Source organism: Pteropus medius, unplaced genomic scaffold (genome assembly GCF_902729225.1).
Source record: "Pteropus medius unplaced genomic scaffold, Ma_sr-lr_union100, whole genome shotgun sequence".
Taxonomy (NCBI): Eukaryota; Metazoa; Chordata; class Mammalia; order Chiroptera; family Pteropodidae; genus Pteropus; species Pteropus medius.
Genome location: NW_024352785.1, coordinates 19,741,359 through 19,748,330, shown reverse-complemented (window position 1 = coordinate 19,748,330; position 6,972 = coordinate 19,741,359). Strand labels below are relative to the sequence as shown.

The 6,972-nt window shown below is 35.9% G+C and overlaps 1 pseudogene; it reads left to right on the top strand.

Moving 5' to 3' along the window:
* Positions 1-544: 544 nt before the first annotated feature.
* Positions 545-5,417, top strand: LOC120590764 (L-lactate dehydrogenase A chain-like; annotated as a pseudogene).
* Positions 5,418-6,972: the final 1,555 nt, after the last annotated feature.

The window sequence follows — 6,972 nt, the reverse complement described above, 5'->3', positions numbered from 1 at the left end:
CCAAACCCTGCCCTGCAGACCGCTCTGTGTTGTCTTTCACCCACATCACTCGACAGGAGGTTGCACCCCTCTTTAGTTACCCCTTTTATCACAGGGCTCACTGCCTTCGGGTTCTGATAACTGGTCCTTCTCTTCAGATCTAAGAATAATAATGATGCCTTTTTTTTTTTTAAGGAAAAAAAAGAAAGAAGCAGGAATTCTGCACTATCCCTTACAGTTTCCCTACATGCTGTATACATCTTGACTAATAAACCCTTTTAAAAATTCTCTCCAAATTACTCATTTGTTTCCTGCCAGGGCCACTGACCAATACAATATCGCCATTCTCCCAAAACTCTACTGTCTGAAGTATTCGTTACATCTGTCTCTCTCAGCCTCTCTCATTTCTCCCCCATATATCTTCTTCCAGACAGTGTTCAACCATCGTCTCTCCCTCAAAATCTGTTCTGGGAAGATTCGGTATATTTTACTATACTTTCCTGCTGATTAAGAAAACAGCAATATTTTCTTGTGGCCCTTAGAGTCACCCTACTTATGGTCCATCATGCGCCAATCCCCCCGGTTCTCTTACAGGGTGGAGTATAGGACTGTTTCTGAATCTGTCTTCTTCGACTGCCTGACCCCGACCGGCTGTGTTCATCGAAGCTTTAGAAATATAAAACTGGGGAAAGTATGTATACCTGCTATGCAGAGATACATTTAACAGCATCCAGATTCAAGGAGGAGCAGAAGGGCAGAGTTTTGAGTCAGATTCCCTGTTCCACTTCTCCCACCTGAAGCTTTTTTAGCATCCCCTCAATGTTTCCAGCTCACATCTATTAAGCAACATCAAGGGAACTCCTTCCTCAAATTTCTTGACTCCTGTAAATGTAGAAGACTAGTGCACTCTATCGTAAAATGTATTGCACCCTCACTCTAACTTCTGGTCATTTCCAAGACAAATGATGAACATTTCAAACTCTCAAAGTCTGGAGCAGGCTTCAGTTTGATTGATAATATGTCACGTCCATATGGGGCTCTTCTAGATGTATCTTCTTTACTAATATCAAGGGCTCAAAAATATCAAACCAGCAGTGTGGTCTCTGAGAGGGGCCGTGGACTGGCTGTGAGGAACCAGCCAGTCCCAAATCTCTGCCAGCACCTTGCTCCTCAGGAGATTCAGATGCAGGATGCTAAGTCATACTCCCAGATCCTCTAGCTTCTGTGAGTCAACCAGGCAGCTACTGACTGAGAATTCTGTTGGTTGGTAAGGTCCATCTGAGGTTTACAAGCAATGTTTAGCCATCAGTCCCCCCCACACTAACTTGCTCTAGCTGATCCTAAATTTTGAAACTGTTACCCAGCACGTTATTACAAAGCTTGCTGCCAGTGTCTTTCAAATCTAAACATGTGCAGAGCAAACCTCTGCCTCCTGTTGACAAACTCTCACAAACTAAACGGTCTCTTTCTTAGCTCTTGCTGCATTATCTTTAGACATTATGATACAAGCTCAGACTCTTATGCAGGCGCTAAAACAGGACCCTGTAAACTCCCCTTCATTTCTGCAGTTCCAGAAGTTGCCATTGACATATCCCTGAATTGTTTTAACCCTGCCCTGCAGTCACCTGTCCTCTCTGTCCCTGTCCTTTCTGTCACTACACTCCTTGAAAACTTCTAGTTTCTGATGGCAGCAGCCTTCTATTTATGGTTCTAAAGCTAGGCTGATGGTTTTACTCACAGAAGAATATTTAATATAGGATGCCTGGTCTCAGATGCCTTTATATATTAATTGATTAATGAATAATTATAAGGAAAACTCCATATCTTTCCACTGGAGAACTGTCAGAATGTAAGACTTCAGGACTAAATTTAGAGACTCAAATTCTATTCCTGCCACTTACTAGCTAAGTGATATCTGACCAGCCTCTTAGGCTCTCTAAGCTTCAGTTTTCTTTCCAGAAAATAAAAGTGCTAGACTAAATCAGGAAGATAAATAGTCTTCATCATATGGCCATTTCTGTTTGAATAGTAATGATAATGCTGTATTGAGAAAGATTTCTAGTCAAGTTCAAGCTTTGTGGGAAGGAAGGTTGTGAGAGGGGAAGGGTCAACATCAATGCTGTGTATTTGCCTCTCCTAGACTAGACAACTTCTAAATCCTCTTCACAGCAAAAAACATGATAGCACTAAAGATTTCTTCAATGCCACTGGTCCACTGGTCATCTGTAGATGGGCCTATTAACTAAAAAAGTCAGAAATGCAGTGAGTGTTATCTTAGTCATTGTATAATTCCTTCTGGTAAGGTTTATACTCTTGTCAATACTCATGAAGTATAATCATATCAATTCTCCAAAGGTAAACATATCCACATAACAACTATACTATTTAGCATGTTAGAAATGAATATGAATTTTCTTGATAAACTGTTTCCCTTAATCGCTTTAAAAATACAAATTACGCTTTTATACTTTGAAATATGGGAGTGATATCTGCAAAAGAATTGTATGTAGGTTTTAAATACATTTGTTCTTTTATATTTATAGTAAAATACTAACTAAGCCCAAAGTGACCACTTGTTAATTTTTGCCTTTTTATTTTTTCTGTTAATAAAACATATGTACAGTATGTGAAATATTTTACCCTAGGCCGTAAAGGGGAAGGGTGTAACTAACATTTCCTTTTCAGTCTGAAAATTTACAGGAATGCACTAGCACATCTGTATGGAATTAGCAGAGCTGATTCTATAGATTCATGTGACCCTCCAGTTCCAGTTTCTATACTTCTGAGATCATCTTTTATTTCTCCCTTTAATAAAAATTTGACTTGTCTATTATGGGTAACATAATTAAACCAGGATAATGCAAACTTGTTTAAATATAAACTTCAAACCATCAAGTTGCTTCATATGTTTGCATTCACTTGTAAAATATGACCTCCTGAGATATCTTTCATTGGGCTAAACACCAAAACAAGCAAATGGATTCAGAAAAATAAAAAGACAGCATTCTGGAATTTTGAAGTTGACAAATTAAGCGTTCTTATGCAGTAAAATTATTTTACTTTGGAATCTTCTTTTGCTGTTTAACTTACGGACTCTACGTGGTCCAAGCTTACATTTCACAAAAGTATAAATATATTTAAGATAGATTACACTTGCTTCATTAATCATGCTATCAGACATTCAGTCCTAACTGTAGGTCTTTCTTATGTGGCTCCAGCAGGAAATCACTCATGGTGTTAATATTTTTGACTCCTAAGAGCTTGTTTACTTTAATTTTTCACATTTCAAAAAAAATTACAGTTCGAATTTATTAGAGCAGCTTTTATATTTGTCTATGTAGCCATTGAAATGACTAATACAATTGAGAGAAAACAACACAGAATACAGTGTATGATATCAGAAGGCTTGAGAAAGAACAATGGATTTTTTTTAAAAAAATATTAAAATGGTACAAAATGACAGGAGAGCTCTTGTTCATTTGTTTTGAAAACATGATTATATAAACACACATATAAGAAGCAACCTGCAAGTAAGTATGAACTAATTATGGTTCTATAGAAGAGTTTTATGTCTTAGTCTTTAAAGTAGTTAGTAAATATACACTAGAGGAATTAGCCAGTAAATATAATGGAGAGTGAATACATTTTAAAATATATTTTGTTAGGGAAAAAAGAAAAGTTATATTCTAGGTAAAGCGACATATGTAGAAGTTTGGAGATAATAATGTGACTGTAAAGATCCATGTCAGTGATCAATGATGATGATAATGACTCTTATTGGAGAATAGTATGTAAGAACAAAGAGAAATCTCATTTGTTTCACAGGAGTAGAAAATTTAGGCCAAGAGAATTACCAAATATGAGATGGGGTAGTTGGTATCTTGGAATATACCCTTAGAAGTTTGCATGTTATTTTAGAAGCTGTGAAGGGAAAGAATATTGTGTCTGAGTTGGGAGTGAGTAAAATGATTTGTTCAGTCTGGTTTTATATAAAAATCTATATAAAGAGATTTACTATTGAATGAGGTTTGCTGAGAAGGCTAAGCAGAATGTCTTGCTGGGGGGCAAAAGGGAATAAATTGTTTCGGGTCATAAAAATGAAGAGTTGAGAAACTGGAAACTGTAAAGCAAAATTTAGGCTGGAGAAAGACAAAGTAGTAATGGTATTTCCATTTACAAAATATAGTAATTCTCGATCGCTGAAAATGTCAAATCCTAGAAAACACAGCATTCCTACGTGTGAGGTTAACATTGTTCTTAAATAGTTGTTAGCTGGAAATTGATTTGATGAATCCGATTTATGTCTATATTTCTGTTATATGAGGCAAGTTCTATTTAGAAATACCCCCAAGAACAGTTTTTATATTTTATTTTCTTATTGAAAACCAGTCAGATTTGCTTCAGCTTCAAAAAGCATATTTATATAAAATTAAATTAATGCTGGCAACAAGCTGCACTTTTTTTCTAAAAGAGAAATGGGTTAAGGAAGAACAAAGCCCCCAGAATAAGATTATAGTCATTGGGGTTAGTGCTATTGGCATGGCCTATGTCATCAGTATCTTACTGAAAGACTTGACAGATGAACTTGCCTCTGGTGGTGTCATGGAAGACAAATTGAATGGAGAGGTGATAGATCTCCAAAATGGCAGCCTTTTCCTTAGAACACCAAAAACTGTCTCTGGCAAAGACTATAAAGTGACTGCCAGCTCCAAGCTGGTTATTACCACCGCGAGGTACATCAACAAAAGGGAGAAAGCTGTCTTAATTTGGTCCGGCGTAAGGTGAATATCTTTAAATTCATCATTCCCAATGTTGTAAAATGCAGCCCTAACTGCAAATTGCTTATTGTTTCCAATTTAGTGGATATCTTGACCTATATGGCTTGGAAGATAAGCAGCTTTCCCCAAAGCCATGTTACCAGCAGTCGTTGCAATCTGGATTCATCCCAGTTCTGTTACTTCACAGGGGAAAGGCTAGGAATTCACCCATTAGGCTGTCATAGGTAGGTCTTTTGGAAGCATGGAGACTCTAATGTGCTTTGTCTGGAGTGGAGTTAATGGTGCTGGTGTCTCCCTAAAGAATCTGCACCCTGATTTAGGCACTGATGCAGATGAGGAATGGTGGAAATAAGTTCACAAACAGGTTGTGGACAGTGCTTATGAGTGATCAAATGGAGAGGTTACACGTCCTGGGCCATTGAACTATCTGTGGGAAACTTGGCGGAAAATATAATGAAGAACCTTGAGTGAATGCATTGAGTTTCCACCATGATTAAGGGACTCTAGACTAAAAGATGATGTCTTCCTTGGTGTTTCTCGCATCTTGGAACAGATGGAATCTCAGATGTTGTGAAGGTGACTCTGACACATGAGGCAGAGGCCCTTTTGAAGAAGAGTGCAGATACACTTTGGGGGACCCAAAAAGAGCTGCAGTTTTAAAGTCTTCTAATATTATACCATTTCAAGCTACAAAAGGATTTTAGTTGGAGATGGTGCTTATTGTCCTTTATATCTGATCTGTGACTAAAGCAGTAGTATTAAGACAGCATAGGAAAAACATCAATTTCCTAATAGTTCATAAAACCCTACAGCTATATCCTGATGCTGAGTGGTACTTATCTTGTGTAGTCCTAAACTGGTTAGTGTGAAATAGTTCCACCTCCTTAAAGGCACCATCCTGTCAATGTTGCACATATTATAGTTGCCCTTCAAACTAGATGTGTTTGTACTGTATGTTATGTTACTTCTGGTTCCTTTACCCAACATGTCTAGCCCAGCTTTTTTTCCTCCAATCAATCACATCCTGGGATCCAATAATAAATCCAATGTTGTATATCTTGTGCATAACTGTTCTAAAGGATCTTATTTTGTGTACTATATGTTTCAGAGTAGTGTACTTTGGCATATAATGTAAAAAGAAAAGTCTGCATATAAATAATGCAGCCAACTATCCAAGTGTCATACCAAGTAAAACACCAATAAACCTTGAACATTGAAAAGAAAAAAAGAATGAACATCCTTTAACATCATAGCTTAAATTTCTCTTCATATGAGCAGGGGGCCATTCTGTATTTGAATGGGAAAATCTTATTTATAAAGGGCTTCCTCATCCAAGAATCTTAAATGTACTATTGCAATTGGCTTTAAAAATCGACTCTATAAATTGCCCAATATAGTTTAAAAATGGGAAATTTGAAACTGCGGGCCTTTACTTTCGGAAGAAACTTTCACTGTTCTGGAAGGAAAGGGAGACAGAAAAAAAAAGAAAATGAAAGCGTGTAAAAGAAATTCAAATAAGTCCATAATAAATTCAAAATTTAAGAAAAATTTAGATGTCTCTTACTAATTTAATATGACCTGCATTATTTTAGTTTTCCCTAAGAAAATATGTTTTATTGAATCAGAGAAATGCCTTTGGTTGATGGGGGGAGGGAGTAGAAGCAGAAGCTCACCTATTTATTTGTTTTATTTAAGTATATAATAGAGTTTTTATTGGCTATATTTACATGGTTTCAGAAAAAATTAATTTCTTGCATATATGCTAACATAATCGCCCAAAATTGACATACAAGAATTAAAATAATAAAAAATTATTGTAGTATTTAATGTTTTTTTTTGTAGGATAAAAGGTTTGGGTTCTTTAAATAAATTAGATGACTTTAGAAAGTGGAAGATATGCATTTTCAAGATGAATATTTTAGTAATACAAAAATCAAAATTGTAATATATGCGAATATTGTGGATTTATGTATCCCTAAAAATCTTATTCTTCTTTGTATCAGATACAGGAAGAGTCTCAAATAGAGGTTTCATGTGTTCCTTTTAAAAGTTTCAAAAATAAAAATCCAACAGATAAATATTTAGAGAGATTTAAATTATAGTTGGAAGGATTATTCCATATTAGGAAACTTCTACATATAATATTTATCAAGTAGATAAAATTTAGAAGATTGTCTTTTAATTCAACAATCATCTTATTTTTAAAGTAGTACTC